General features: G+C 43.1%; 1 protein-coding gene across 1 annotated transcript in view; it reads left to right on the top strand.

Moving 5' to 3' along the window:
* Window positions 1-17,426, top strand: part of cUnh8orf34 (chromosome Un C8orf34 homolog) — a gene marked incomplete at both ends in the record, with an annotated part of 117,758 nt that overhangs the window by 949 nt on the left and 99,383 nt on the right. The window lies entirely within an intron of this gene.

The following is a 17,426-nucleotide window of genomic DNA, read 5'->3' as shown; positions in this document are numbered from 1 at the left end:
AGGGAGCTGTTCATCATGGTGTGTTCTCATCGTAGAATCCTAGCAACCAAGGGCATTACTTCTTTCCTTGTTTGCTATTGGATTTCATGTTGAAACAGACAAGACAGGTGTGTGCAGAATAGAGAAGGAGGGAGATGGATGGGTAGAACATTAAGCCGAAGCTGCTTGTTTGTTTTTGAGATCAGATCTATACAAAATCTTGAAGTTTTTAAATTGGACAGCATACAGGGATGAGGATGAAGGATGATGAGTCAGCAGGCATGGTTCAGTGAGGTCAGGTTAAGATGTGTGGGTGTGTCTGTGCATGTGTTTGTTTGTACACCGTAATAATGAATTATTGAATTTGCATGCACATCGTGTTTCAAAAGTGCTGATGAATCAAATCCTGGTGGTTTTACCTGGCCTTGTAGCTGTGGCACACACACACACTGTCTGCATGTTAAGCAGCTGTTGTGTGCTGTGCAAGGATTATAGCGAGGGCTGTTTCAGCACCGCGGACAGCGACTCATCGCTAACCGAGGAGTGAGCCAGTGGAGTATGTCAGAATCAATATTACATCATGTCGGGGCCACAGCACTCAGCAAGATGGAACTGAACACAACGTGGAAATTCTCAATGTGCCCCGTCTCTACGCTGTAAAATCCTGAGTGTTTAGTTTAACTTTCAGAGTGTAGAAATGGAGACAGTATACTTTCCTTTTTGTCTTTTTGCGTCTCTGCACCCATTTGTGTCGCTGTGCTGCCTCTCCAACTGCCTTCTCCTGTCTTCACATGATCTTGCTTGTTGCTCTCTGAAACTAGGAATATTTGAAGTGCTCAATAAAGAAGAGAAGAGGCCTGCTTTCATGTGGCTACTGAAGCACATTAAAGCAAATTACTTACGTGGCTTAAAGCTGGTGCATGTGGTGACAATCAAAAGAACCGCTGTCCAAAAGATAAATGAGCTTTTGTCACAGCGTGTAATCCATTTGTACAATGAGTGAATATAAATGATGAAGTAAATGTACAAGCTGTAGGCAGTGTCATTGAGTTGTAAATACACAAGATGGAGGCAGTGTCATCATACATAAGATGTAGGCAGTGTCATACACAAGATTTAGTCAGTGTCATACACAAGATTTAGGCAGTGTCATACACAAGATGTAGGCAGTGTCATTTACACAAGATGTACAGTAGGCAGTGTTATATACACAAGATGTAAGCAGTGTCACACACAAGATGTAGGGCAGGCAGTGTCATCATACAACAAGAAAGATATGCATTATTGCTGACAGACTTTTCTTGTAAATTGTAATAAATATTGTACAATGTTAGGGTTAGTCACATAGCTTTTCCATGTTCTGTATTACTATAAAGTATGCACCATTGCATTGTTCTTTACTGTAGTGAAGTGATACCCACTAGGAGCCTATGAAATGTCTCCAGGGGCTCCTTCCGTCCTCCTGATAAATGGGGTAGCTTGGTTTTCTTTGCTCTTAAAAAACTATTTGTTGGGGCACTCCATTGCAGAATTGATGCACCGGTTTATACAGTACGTTGAATCCTGAAGAGAGACCCCCAGGGCATATCGGTTGGATCAGTGGTTCTGGACAACTGGATATCTATATATGCCTATATGGACATAACGGTCGGCTAGGTGGTTCTGGACAACCACATATCCGAAGATTCCGAACTACTCGACATCGGTCACTACACTTCCTTGAGTCCTTGAATCAGATCTCCATATATGTCTATATATGGGCACTTCGGTTATGTGCATGTCAGTGACATGCCTATGTATACTGTACATGGGCGAATCAGGTTTGTTTATGGTTATGTCTGAGTGAGAGTGACGTTTATTAGCCAATTTTAATATAGGATAGGCCTCTCAAAGCGAATCATAGCTAATTGGTTTATTAAATGAGATGTGTGGCAATTTTTTTGTACGAGTAGTAGTAAAAACGATGTTTTGAAGAAAATGCTAAATGGTGAAAAATCTAATTTGGCAGAAATTAGTGTTGCCGTAGAGAGTTGTGTCATGAATCATGACCAAAGGAATCTAGGGATAAATACATTTTGATGTATGACCTATGTTTCAAGAGCTTTTTAGGATTGAGTGTCTTCCTTGTCCTATACTGGCAGCCTGCACTTAACGTTTGATGTGGATTGGCCCAGCAGTTTGCAAGATTAGCTCTGGACAGAAACAAGGGATAGACAGATCGAGATCAGGCCTCCTTGAGAACTGAAATGAGGTCAGCTTTGACAGGAAAATGTATGCAGTCAGTGGAGTCCCACTGACTGTATACACCGTACTACACCGTACATTGAAATGCCCCCTAGCAGTATGTACTGTAACCTTGAAATATGTATCCAAGGAGTTTATTTACAGTACTATGTACACAGAGAAACCCCTACTTATGTATGCAGAGGAAACCCTATAGCGTATAGTACAGTATGATTATGTATGCAGATTTTCTCTGAAGATGAATAATCCCACTGACTCTTTTATCATAAACCCAAGCCCAGGGCCTGGGCTGATGCATCCTAGTTAATTGATTGGCACCAACAACTCATTTAAAGCAATGCCAAAATGTATAATGGGAGATGGAATGGGGGAATTTCATCCACTGGTTGCACAGTAGTTTAGTTAAATGGTTCGTTGACAGGCCTGCAGTGATTCAACAAAGGAATGTTAAAACTCTATATGTGTGTAAGCATGATAACTGTACATGCTTGTACCCAGAAATAGCTAAATGAAGCGCAATGCATGCCATGTGTTTCCTATTCTTTGTTTCAAGAGCTGTCTACAGCACAATGCAGTTGACACATCCTCCCTCCACACACCCTATACAACTGTAGCAATAATTATGGCGCAGTTATACTCCACCACTTGCTCTTGTCTGCTAAAAACATGTAACCTGTTCCAATGTCTTATCAGTTACAATGCAGCATGCCTTTTCCTTTGGCAGTTCCATAAAGAATCCAGAAGAATATCATAGATGCATCTGCCAGCGCTTTTTTTATATACATCATATGAAAGGCTTTTATGAAAGGACATACCATATGCTATGCAGCATGTCTTCTCATTATTTTATTTTATATTTAATTTTTTGTTTCACCAGAGCATTTTGTATCTAGCTACTGGCTACTGACATCAGTTACTTTGTAATAGAGCAGGTTGGCAAAAAGGAGCAGCCATCATTCATCAGCATCATAATTCTTGCTGCTGTGATCTGTCAATCGCATGTTAGAGGACATGGTAAATGGTGCATTTATATAGCGCTTTTTATCCAAAGGGCTTTACAGAGATTGTGCATTACATTCACACACACATTCATACACCGATGACGGAGGAAACCATGCAAGGCACCAACCTGCTCACTGCGGGAGCAACTAGAGGTTCAGGGTCTTGCTCAAGGACTCTTCGACACTAACTCTGGGGGAGCCCGGGATCGAACTGGGAACGCTTCAGGAACCCTCTGTGTTCTATTTGACGGTTTCTCTACCCCTGAGCCACTGCCTCCCATGTTCTTTTGGAACAATGAACCTGTAGAGTGCTGTGTGTACATATATACCTGTAATGTAGGAACCAAAAAAGGACCCCTATTGATACTGTATGATATGCTTTTAAAAGGCTTGCTATGTTTGTATTTAAACTCATTTTTGAGCACCTTACCTGATTGAAGTTAACAGTATCCCTGTCGTCTAGCCTAGTTCCAGACCCTGAATCGCTAGCCACACCCCTTTAAATTTTTGTTTTGGCGATGAAGTGAAACGAAATGTCAATTCAGGCTGAGTGTCAGGCTACCTGTCGTCCCTATTGTGAGCAAATTATGTTCTGGAAATATCAAATCTACTTGCATTAACATCTCATTTAAATCAATGCCAAAATGTATAAAGGAATGGCTAGGTGGAGGAGGAGAGGTTGTTTCTTTCTTTGAGGGGGTCCTAGCAGTTGTAGAAGCAGACCATTTTTTTTACACTTAACAGTACATAAAAACATCAATATCATGCATTGCTCATATCTCAATGATTTTCACTGTGGTTTGTGGGAGTTTAGTTAACATTTTGGGGGTTGACATTATCTGCAATGAGCCAATAAAGGACTGGTCTATTAAAACTCTACATTGGACACTTTTCACAGATGGGAAATGGTAGCTGAAAGTAATAATAATGTTCATTCTTGGTATGTTTAATTTGAGTGATTCTGTGTGTGCAAACATCTATAATGAAACACAGCCATAATGAATGTTATAACCTTCAGCTACTGTTTACCCATCTGTGAAAAAGGTCCATAGCTGAACTGAACCTGAATTGGCAGTGCCGTGTTCTTTGTAATGGAGGAAGCATTGGTCTCATTGCTCTTTTTTTCATTTTTCCCCCTGCAGTGACATTCCACTTGGGAAAACCTATTCCAGCGAAAATTGGTTTCAACATACAATCACTACTACTGGTCTGGTGTTTTTTATGTTGATCAAGAGAGGTTCTTCATTGTATATCACCAGTACTTACGTATATCACCAGAGCCATAGTCAAAGTCATAGCTATCATCTCTATAAAACGCTAATTACCATAAATCCTCTTATAGAAACCTGGGCTTTTATTTGTCTCAAGAGTAGCGGGCACCAGGCTTTTATTGAAAGGAGGCTTGTTTAAGAAGGAAGGCCTATATATATTAAAAAAATATCAGAATGAACTAAGCAGTGCTCTTCCGAGCACAGGTCTCCACCAGGGCAGGCGTCCTGGTGCATGGTGCTCTAATAGGCCAAAGTAAAAAGGGTGGCATGTGTTCTTCGCCAATCTTAGACCTTTCATGGCAATCGGACACTGCATGCATGATTTAAGGCATTGTGTTTTGCTAAAGTGTATCTGCTGGTGGCGCTATAACAGGCCAATGTGAAAAGGGTAGCATTTGTTCCTTGACCTAGTGGGTCAGGGTGGGTCACGGTAATTGCAAGCTGCGTTGATGATTTGAGGCATTCTTTTCAAAAACTGAGCAATCCTGCAAATTTTGGAAGCCAATATTAGCCAATTAGGATGGAAAATTAAATATCAGACGGATCGGTCTTGATCACATAACTATAGAGATCGTGTGTACTGATTTGCATGATTGTTGGAGAAAATCTGATGGAGTAATAGCAAAGAATGTGTTTTACATAAGTTGTCCTCCTGGTGGCGCTGTAAAAGGCAAATGTGAAAAATGCAGGGCAAAGGTTTATCCTTAGCCCCTAGGGAGTGCGCATACAAAGTATTCCACTTATCGGTGGAGTTAAAGGTAAAAACACAAATTAGCCTGTTATAGCGGCACCATGAGGCTGATTTGAGAAATTTGAAGTGGCATTTCTTCCTCTGCCTAGTGGGAACGTGCTTGCCCAATTTCACCAAGATTGCACGCTGTGTTCAGGATTTGGGGCATTTTGTTCAAAACGGACCAATCTTACAAACTTTGAAAGCCAATCTCAGCCAATCAGGATGGAATATGGACAAAATCTGTAGGAGTACTGGCCAAAAGGTAGTTTTGCACAAATTGGCCTCCTGGTGGCGCTAGAACAGGCCCATGTAAAAAACTTGGGGCAGAGGTTCTGCATTGGCTCAGTTTGGCAGCGACCGGGCCAACGCCGCTGCAGTCCGCGCACACACACACGGACGGACGGACGGACGGACGGACGGACGGACGGAGGCGAAAACATAGTCTCTCCAGCCTTTCGGCTGGTGGAGACAATAAATCAACATTTTGTGTCAGTTTGAATCCAGTGCAAATGAACAGTGCAGTTAGAGGTGGACACTGGTCATTTCCCAGCTTCCAATAACAAAAAGATGTATTGGTATTTCCCACAATAACATTATTGCAGCTTGGGCTTACATGAAAACAAATGAACAGTGCAAATTAAGCAAATGTGACTTAATGCTGCCCTCAGAACACATTCTAATGACTACAAGTCACAACTGTGCAATTGCAAAGCATAACGACAGACAGACAGAAGGGAGATGGGAGGAGGGGGACACGAAAATATATCGTCCTATTGCCTCAATCACTCACAGGGTTGTGTTTGTCACGCATTAAATCTGGGGGTCCGTGGCGGTCCGCGGGGGTCCGCAACGGTCCACGGGGGTCCGCGACGGTCCACAGGGGGTCCGTGGGGTCCCTGGACCCCTGTAATCTATCTGAACATTGTGGCTACATCTCCTAGCAGCTAAGCGTCTATTCTCTGTGTTGTTGCTTGCTGTCATACAGTGCACACAGAAGTACTTTGAGGTCACTTGCAGGTCAGGAGTCAGGAGTCAGGACCGCTATCATAGTGAACATCGCCCTCTAGAGGCTAATATTTGAACCCGGCTTTTGGCTTTTTCATTGACAAACCTGGAAATTAAATGGGGCTAGGTTTTTAATTGAGTACAGGATATTATTTGAGTATTTATGGTATGACAATCTTGAATGTCATGTATCTTTCCTAGTATATCTGTGTTCCTAAGTACTGTATGGTGTAACAGTTAATCAAAATAGCAGAACAAGCTTATAACACGCCACTGTAAATAGGCTTATGTGCATAATCATCAGACTAATTTATTTTGTCAATTACAAAACAACTATTCAAATGTATTGTATATATTCAAATGTATTGTATATACTTCAGCTCATTAACCACACTATTTATTTAGATTAACCATACCATTTATTGCAATGATATTTAACATTATGCATTTAATTTGGAGGTGTAGCTCTGCTGGATATAACAGATTGTCTGCTCGAACATGAGACATAATCTGATATCATAGAGAGAGAGAGAGAGAGAGAGAGAGAGAGAGAAAATATGCCTAAAAGAACTGAATTTGAAATTGAATGTGAACTATGGGGTGGCAATTGCCATCCCCTGAGACCCCAAATGACGCACCTGAGCCCTACTGTTGTTGTGTTGTTGTAGTTGCCTAGCGTAGCAGAACTAAATGTCTGTGCTCCTGCAGCAAAGACACCTGTTTCATACAGCAGAAACCTCAGGGGAGCGGTTTATCCATCCACACTGGTATTGACAGCTTGTGTAGTGTTGCTAATCCGCTGTGCTTCTGCCTTCAGCCTGGTCCTGTGGAGAGGTCAGTCAGTCAGCCAGGAGTCACACTCCCACGGGCGCATGCATGTGCAAGCGCACATGCGCACGCACGCTCACGCACGCAGGCACGCTCACGCACGCACGCACACACACACACACACACACACACACACACACACACACACACACACACACACACACACACACACACACACACACAGAGTCGCTGTCTGAACTATGGATCCCCAGGGTGGGATTGAGTTTGAGCTCTGCTTGTTAGTGGCACACACCTACTGCCCAAAGGTTGACGCCAATTAACATCCCGAACAAAGTCAAATAAGACTCATTATACTCAACGGTCTTATAACAGGCAAAGGGAAGGGTCTCTGCAGATGCGCGACCGCAGTTTTCCCGGTGAACCTAAGCGCAGCGGTGGGGGGCGGGAGTGTGGGGAACACAGCGATGGAGAGGTTTATGCTTTATGTATTGAGAGGCACTCTTGATGATTTCGTAAGAGACTCGTCGCCAATTGCAAGATATTTAAAAGTTATTTGGTGCCATGATGATAACCTCTTCTTCCCACTAGACTAAGGATTTATATTGTCTGTGTTATTGTTTACAACCACAATTATTCACGTGTGGCAAGATCGCGGTTCCACTAGTTTTACTTTTAGGCTAGTGTAGGCTATTAGAAGCCTTTTCCAGAAGTTAATTTAGGCCATGGCTACACAGAGCTGGATATTTGTGAATCTAGACATTTTTTGGTGCTGTTGGGGCTTGTAGCCACACGAAGCTGGATATTTTGGCAGTGAATCTGGATATTTTTCAATCCAGATAAATAAGTGGAGACACTGAAAAATATCCGCTTCACTGGATCCGTGTAGTCATGATACCCGGATATTTCTGAAGACTGTGTGTGTGCTTGTTAGACCTAGATATCTTTGTCGTGTGGACCTAGATATTTTTCTATGTGGATATCTGAAAAACCGGGATATATGAAATATCCAGCTCCGTGTGGACCTAGACATTTTTCTATGTGGATATCTGAAAAACCTGGATATATGAAAAATCCAGCTCCGTGTAGCCATCGCCTATGTTTTCCATTTCCTTTATCCTCATCTAATCTTCTGCTAATTCGCCAGGTTTTAAGAACTAGAAGGCTTTTCAGAAGTTAATTGAATGTTTTCCATGTTCTCCTAAGCTCGCAACCCTCCTTGCCCATCGGCCCCCACCGTTGCGCTTAGGTTCACCGGGAAAACTGCGGTCGCTGCAGATGCACTAGAGATTTCTAGTGGGTCATCCTTCTATAAAATTAACAATCTTATCTTGCACACTGCCATTGCCTGATGTCATATGCAGAGACTCAGTGAGGAAGCTGTTCTTTTAAAATGTCCCCACATTTAGGCTGTTTATTGACATTTTCGCCACAGGCTATTGGGAAGGACTGTGGGTGCAAATGGGGGGATTAACGAACGGGAAAAGTACCAGCTAGGTTCATTCTTTGGCAGGTGTTTCCAATTGTCTAATTGTGCTCTCCACTTTATAGTAGCACCTTCGAGGCCAAACACAAAGTGCCAGAGACAGCGCCAGCAGAGAGAGAGAGAGAGAGCTGGCTCAACAGTGCTAAATGACTTTGTTTTAAATGCATGGCAAGCAGCAGCCCCAGCAAGGCTGTTGTAGTTCATGTACATGTGTGTGGTCAATACACGCTTTAATTACAAAGTGGTCTCATTATGTCTGCAAGAACATAATGTACTGCAACAACATAATGGCAATTTGTACAGCAGTAGGTGGGCAATCTATACTTGTATTTTTTATTCATTTTTAACCTTCAGGGGGGCAACAGGGTGTGCATGGGCTATAAATTCATGATTGTCAGGGATGTTTGCAAGGGACTAATGTGAATGTCTATTTTAGGACAATCCTAATCGTTATACTGTGAGTCCAGTTCCATATGTCCAAAAAGGAAGGTTCGTTCAAATTTTCTGGAGATGGCCCCCACAAAACTGTGAAAAGTGATGACTCTTCACTAAACCATTGTTTTATGGGGCTGTTTTTTGCCCAAGGAATGTTTTTTGTGCAAAACAAATGCCTGCAATGGATTCAGAATCAGTTCGACCCCTCACATGCTACAGTACTGTACTTAAAGCATATTTTTGGGGTGTATTTTTTCCTTTATAGTATAGTGTATAGTAAGTGAATGAGACCCAAACTTTCAGCAGCTGTCAGAAATTCCCCTTGGGATTTAGCAAATGGAATCATGGATTTTCTGATTTGTTATACTCTGAAGTTTTCCTAATCTCCAGTAAATTTGAACGAAATTACATATGGATCTCGAATGAGGGACATGCTGTGAACTTTAAGCTCAATCGAGAAGAGAATGTTTCAAAAAATGTGGGAAACCTTTTGATCAGTGTGTAAAACCTTGATGTTTGAGATCTAGAGAGACAGCAACACAGTTAAAGAAACACAAAAGTAGTTAATGAATTCATCCTTCAGCAACAAAAAAACATTATCTTAGATAACATTAACTGCACCGGAAACTACCCTTGTCTCCAAAAGGTTGGACTGCTTTCATCACTCCTCCCAAACGTTGCATGAATGTGCTTGTGTCTTATTTTTGAGGGCGCTTTGTCATTTCATGCCAACCTACCGGTATTTGGTTTATTATTGTTCAGTCACGCTGCTGCTGTTGTTGTTGCTCACTCTTGCCAGCCAGCCCCACTGAGTGAGGTCAGTGAATAAGGCTGTGAGAGCATGGTCTCAGCTATCCTTATCATCCAGAGAGACTGGTGATTATGCAGGGTCGCCATGACGATGACATGCGCGACCCTGTTAGGGAGGTGAGGCGGTGCTTACGGTAAATCAGAGATTTTGCGCTGCTCGATGCATGCATAGGAGCTAGGGCTTTCCACCTGTTATGTAAATGGTGACACAACAGCGGAATAAAATAGGCTTGGGAGTTGGGATTAATGCCCCTTTTGTCATAGTTTGCCAGACTTGCGTGAGAAGTGACAAATTGAACGTTGCATTGGCATGATGCCAGAACAGATCAATAAAATGGAATGATCATATCCCCATGGTGATTGTGAATGGCATTGGCACCCATTGTACATTTTACAGCTTGATGGGGATGAGGTAAGGTGTCACAATTCATATTGCAGATTCAACTCATTACATTCCAGCAATTTCCAGGCATTAGATGGTTTTTGATTAATCTATGTTGTGTCAGTTACTATGGCTGAAATGGAGGCCACAGTCAATTTCCCAATTGAATTTCGGACCCCTGGTTTTGTCCTTTACTCTGCAGAAGCCACCTCATCATTTAAATTCAATGATGTTCTCACCAGGTTTAATGTTTTGATATGACAGTCGAGAGCTGTGGGCATTTAGTTATGCTAGGATGAATGCAGTTCCCCCTTTAGGCACAGGTTGGAGTAATTACTACAAGACAGATGAACACTCACCCTGAGGCCAGGTTGGGCCTGTGGGAGTCCAGAATGGACAGTCGGCAAGAGAGAGCTGCAAGATCAGAACTAGAGGAGAAGGCAGGCACATATTCCCAGTGATGGCGAGCGAGCAAAGGAGACGTGTTGTTGGAACGGGTGAGGAAATGGGATGTGGAGCGAGAGAGAGAGACCGCAGAGGATGGTGTTAGAGTTAATAAAGTTACCATGGACCGACCTAGTGCAGGTAATTGATAGTGATTCCAATGGTGTCAAGCCAGGAGCAGACTGTTTGATATACACAAGCTTGACAGTCACACTGTTTGTTCATCACAGGACAGATGGATAAGTGTTTGTATCTGTGTGTGTGTGCTTGTGTGTGTGTCTGTGTGTGTGTGTGTGTGTGTGTGTGTGTGTGTGTGTGTGTGTGTGTGTGTGTGTGTGTGTGTGTGTGTGTGTGCGTGTGCGTGTGTGTGTGTGTGTTAGACAGGGTGCCAGTCTAGTGAGGTGACCATGCCCTCTGTCTCTCACACTCCTCCCCTCTTCCGCATGAACTCCTTTCGTCTGCCTGCTGATTCAAGGTCTGGATCTCCTCCAGTGATACCTCTCTCTCTCACACACTCTTTCTCTCTCTCTCTCTCTCTCTCTCTCTCTCTCTCTCTCTCTCTCTCTCTCCCCCCCTACTCATCCTCTGCTCATTACCTATATTGCACCATCATCTTCTCACGTATATCACTTACTGTATATACCGTACAAATGACATAGAACAGACACACTTAGAGATTTCACCTCAAATAACTCATTAGTCATTATGTGACTCACTATTCATTGACACATACTGTAATATAGCACAAGCAGTAAATCAATTCGGAGCCATTAGCCAGAGTTACTGAGGGCAGTGTCTAGGTTTTCCCTTTCTCCTTGTAACTTTTTTTATTCAAGGACATGATTTATGGAGAGATAGAAAAATGTGACAAATACAGGTTTGAGGGTTTAAAAAAAAAGCTGCAGTCTAGGTTTTATGTCCTATCCTAATGGAGAGTTACGCCTGGGACTTGAACCCGGATCTCCTGTGTGGGAGACCAAACATCTCCCACTCTCTCATCCAAGTGGGAATGGCCAGGGAAGGTAGGGGCTTATATTACTGTAAGAGCTTCAGGCAGGCTTACAACCTTTAATTGTCCTATCCAAGCCCCCAGAACCACGGTAGAACGTTGAAGCAGGCAGCAGCCTACTGGCCAAAGCTGGAACTGCAGGCGGGGTGAACACGCCATAGGGTTCAATGGACGTCGTTCGACATCCGTGACGTTTGTGACGTAAGACGTTCGTCGATGTAAAAAAAATTGGCACACAAAAGTGTGCCAACAATGCGCCTGGATTCAGCCACTTCCGGGTGCTTCAAACGCCACAGAGTAACTCGCATTGAAATGCGATGGGGCGGGTCGTCCGCCCTCTATTTATATCTCCCTATATGGAGCTGACTATCATCACCTAGATCTCCATATATGAAGATCACGACCCTGACCTCATCAAACCCTTGATAGCACACGTTACGTGTCTACGTTGTATACTGTACGCACGCACACACACACACACACACACACACACACACACACACACACACACACACACACACACACACACACACACACACACACACACACACACACACACACACACACAGAGAGAGATGAGGAGAGACATGCAGCGGAGATCGCCGGGAACAGGACTCGAACCCGCTCTGTCACGCTACATTAAAGTCCAGTACTTTTTGAAGAATTTCCCTTTTGACTTTGCATCAATGGAAGATAGATAGACATCACGTCTGGCAACCTTGTTCAGAGTCAGTGTTGTGTGCAGGCAGCTGAAGTCATTGTCTGCTCCCATCTAGACAGCCATAGCTCAGATCAGCCACCGTGAAACTGCAACTCATCACAGCTGTAGCATGAAGGCTCTCAGGGTGACAATAGAAAGACTGAGAGGGGAAAACGTATGTAGTTGTAACAACTACTGTATGTCTGCTTTACTTGCACCCTAGTATCACTATTCTGGGGAGGTGGGGGAACATTTGCTAAAAAATATCAGATCTACAAGCTTGTTTGAACGTTGTTTTGTATTGGCTATTTTTGGCAAAGATATTTTGTATAGCCCATTGGAATACGATCAACTAAGTGTAGGGTTTAAGTAGTCAAATGGCCTTTTGGCTTATTCTCCTACCTGATCTGATGTTGTCTGTTTTGCTTCCATTCCCTCCAACATCCTGACATGACCTTTAAAATGTACTATCCTGTCACATATTTGGACACATTATGCATGCTTCCTAGAGTTCTCAAATTCCCCGAACCCAACCCTACCCGACCAGACCCGACGTTTTCCCTCCCTCCATATTTCAGAATCCCTCCCTCTGTCCACTTTGAGAATTTGTCTAAGTTCAGAGTAAGCATGTGTATCTCAGGTTACAATTCTGGTTCAATGCTGCCAATCAGCAGTCACTGACCAGTCACAACCATAGCCATCACTAACTAGTTAGCAATCAGCAGCAGTCACAGCTTGCTAAAAGTAATTGTGTGTCAGCCTGCAGTAGTGCGGTGAATGTTGTGGAGACACAATTGTCAAATCCTTAACTTGACCAACTTTGATATATTCTATGATCAGTTAAAACCGTTGTGATGGTGACAAAGGAACCCAAAGTTGAACCTATGGTGAGGCAGACTGTTGGGAAATAAGACTGAGGCACTTAGGGCTCTATTTTCATCCATGTTATTTGCCTTTTTTTTTGTGCTATTTTGAAAACATTTTAAAATACTTCAAATAGCTGATCTACAAGCTCACAACGTGTCGATGTCGATCGTCTGGTTAAACTATTTTTAAATGTTTTTCAAAATAATAAAAAAGGCAAAGACATTTAGGGATAAGGGGTAAGGGATGGACGTAAAAATATAGCTGTCTGTCTTCAGGTGAAAAAATATATACCGATTTGTTTTACAGATGAGAAAGGCAACATCTGACGACGCGTTTTGACACTTGGGTGTTCAACAGGGTCTGAGTTGTGATGGTGATTTTTAGATTTCCACCTCCCTATGGTGATTGGTATGAATGTGAGATGTGAGTGGTTGTCATGGTTGTCAGCCTCTCCGCGGGGAGTCCTTCATAGCTGCAAGGCACACAGTTGTCTCTTGTCTGACAGCTTCTCTGTACCGTTAAGGCTAAAATCAGGGGTTGGCACCTCCTTTTGATCTACCAGCTGATCAAATTGGGCTACTGAGATGATAAAAAACAACCTTTATTAACCATTATTGTTTGATGCGCATAAAACTCCCCACATACATTACATTAGTGAGAATTTAAAAAACTTACCTTTATTATTCATTTTCAATTATTGTCTCATTCAAGTTTATTACTACATTATTGACTCATTCCAACAGTTATATTATTCAAATTACAGCAAACTATAATACGACAGAAAAGCAGCGGTTAGCAACGGTTTTCACTGTCTTGGCACCAGGTGATCACAGCAGCCTTTGAAAACGGCTAACAAGCTTTTCACTTGGACCCAATTTTAAGGGAGCGACTGATGCACCTAGTAATTCATATTCAGTGAGAGGAGAGCAGGCAGGCAGGGAGATCTGGCAGGACAACGACAAGCACGCTCACTCCCGTGAAACTGCCGTGTCTGTGCTCGTTTTACGCACACACACAGTTTTATGTGAAAAACATGTCTATTCACAGTACTTATTGAAGATATGCAAACAACATGCAAACAACACGCGTACACACACACACACACGCACGCACGCACGCACGCACGCACGCACGCACGCACGCACGCACGCACACACACACACACACACACACACACACACACACACACACACACACACACACACTATTCAAATGTCTTCATTACCATAGTAAGTGAAAGTGTCAGATACTCTATTACGATATCATGACTTATGTAATGTAGTATGAATAACGGCACGGTACATAAGGTAGGATTTGTCCCACTGAAGATACACTTGGATAGTGAAGGACATGCAGGTACTTTATTATGGTTATATAAGCTCATGATTCAGCTTTTGGCATCTGGGTATGGCATCTGTATAATTTGTATGCCAAGCCCAGCACACAAGCAGTCACCTGCTGTGCAACATACAAATACAGCCATATGCACTTGAACCATCTTTGATTACTATCTATTCTAAAGATGTACAGTGCATGCAATCTGTATTTTTAGCTCTAAGTCAGCTGTGTCCGTCCGTCTGTCCGTCCAACCGTCCGTCCTTCTGTCCGTCCGTCCGTCCGTCCGTCCCTCTATCCTTCCCGTGCGTCCACCACTTTGGTCCCACACACCTTATCTTGAAAACTAGGGGATGGTTTGCCATGGAATTTGGTATTTTAGTGAATGATTATTGTGAGGATTTTTTATCGCGATTCATTTAGTTCAGGAAGTGGGCAGTGGGAATTATCTGTGGCAGGGGATTGATGGATATGAGGATGTTCTAATTAAAGAGAATAACTCAGAGCAACTCATACTGTAGGAAAGTAACGTGGACTACTTAATCTTTGACTGGGATCTTAGTTAAAAATTCATTCATTTTAATCTGTGTGAACTGAACATGGAGCTAAACTCTTGTGAAGTTTGAACTTGCACGGCACTGCTAATAGGCAGATATCCGAATGAACTTGACTGATTTTAATGAGCACCTATTGACCAGAGGGGATGCTAACCAGGGTTTTAGACAATACTTTAGATACATACAGTATATATATTTTCTCGTTTTAACACATGCATACAAATCAAGGCTGCCAACCCTCCTGAATCCGGCACGAGTCTCCTGAATTTCGACCCCATCTCCTGCGGTGCTCCTGAATTGTATATCTAGTACTATGTTAAAAAGTTTCTGGGTGAGGACCTCCAGACCCCCCACTTGAGGGGTGGGGGGCACTGGGGGCACTGCATGCAATCAATATTCATTTAAGTAATGACTGGTTATTATTAAAGATGGGTCTTCCTCACTATTGCTTCAGTCAACAAATACATTTCTGTATGCCTACTTGCACACACACACACACACACACACACGCACGCACGCACGCACGCACGCACGCACGCACGCACGCACGCACGCACGCACGCACACACACACACACACACCCTTCCCTCAAAGATGTTTAAGACCTGGGATATTTAACAGGGCACTACTAGTTTGACTTCCTGAATGATCGACCAAATTACAGCCTTTGTTTATGAGCCTCCTGTTGCTAGGTTAGTTTAATTACCCTGGAGCTACTAAGCAGCAATTACAACTTTTACATCTCAGTCAGCGTCGTTAGTGGTTTATAATTATGAGACGCGTGCCACAGACTTCCACTGCAGATGTGTGAGGAGGTCTGTTTGAAATCCTAGCATGCTCTGTTCCAATGTGAGATTTTCTAACACTGCCAAATCATTTCCTACTGCACAGTACTGTAGGTCTTTTCACATACTGTATTGTATTTGGTGTGAGCTACCATAGAACAATAGACCAACTATACAAATACTTTATCAGTATTTTAACCATTTTCAACCTGGCATTCCTGTTTTTCCTTTTCACATATCTTTGAAAATCAATGAACGTGAAACAAGTTGAGGGTGAAAAAGTAGAGCGAGAGACTAGAAAAGCGCAGGTCAATTTGGAAAATGTAAAGGTCTGGCAAAAATAAAGAGTCACATGTAGCAGACCGCAACGGGGACTGCCCATAAGTCTTAAATGTCATCAGTCCTACATGTCATTAGTCCTACTTTGGTTAGGGTTAGGTTTAGGCATAGTTTTACTGACGTTAGGGTTAGGGTTTGGGTTAGGTTTAGGCATAGTTTTACTGAGGTTAGGGTTAGGTTTAGGCAAAGTATCATTCACCAGGTTAACATTCACCAGATTCCAGCTATCGAAATGTAGACCTTTTACCATTCCATTGTAACCATACCATACCCCATGTTGAACTGATTAGCTTTTTTTCTGCACCCACCCATCCACACGCAAGACACATAGACATAAAGCCTTCACACACACGCTCGCACGCACGCACGCACGCACGCACGCACGCACGCACGCACGCACGCACGCACGCACGCACGCACGCACGCACGCACGCACACACACACACACACACACACACACACACACACACACACACACACACACACACACACACACACACACACACACACACACACACACACACACGCACGCACGCACGCACACACACACACACACCCCTCTGCTGCCAAATGATTGTTTGTTGTCCACCAATAGCTATCCCCTCTGGCAGTGGCCATTCTGATGTCTGCTGAAGCTAATCTGCCAGTCCCATGCCATACCATATCCTGCCAAAACACACATACGCACGCACGCACGCGCACACACACACACACACACACACACACACACACACTCAACCCACTATGGTTCAAAGAACAACAGTAAAAACATGTTTCTCATTTCATGTCAATTTGTCTGCTGTTGAGAATTTGATGTCAGTTCATTTTGTTATTCATTTACAGTACATCACATGAACGCTAATACCTAGTAGTACAGTATAATACTGTAGCTCTAGCCTCTGACATGGCAACACGTGTAGAATATGATCGGGTATGATGACGTGATTGGCACATTGGATGCCGAACTCCCATCATGCATTTGACGATTCTTAAATTAGCATGCAGCGTGAGATATGCCCTCTGCCCTCAGCACCTGTTACTGTGTCTGCCTACCAGCCTGTGTTCCTTTTGTCTCCATCTCTCTCCCTGCACCAATCTCTCGCTCAGCTTTTTCTCTGCATTCTCCATCAGCTCTTCTCAAGTCACCTCCTCAATGAATATTAGCCTCTAAATTGTTCTGTGTACTTCTCGATTTAGCCACCCACTTTACTAGGGTTGACATCGCATGGACACATTTTACAGATTTGTGGATTGCATT

This window comes from Nannobrachium achirus (assembly GCF_963921795.1).
Source record: "Nannobrachium achirus genome assembly, chromosome: 21".
NCBI lineage: Eukaryota > Metazoa > Chordata > Actinopteri > Myctophiformes > Myctophidae > Nannobrachium > Nannobrachium achirus.
This window is presented reverse-complemented; position numbering and strand designations above follow the sequence as displayed.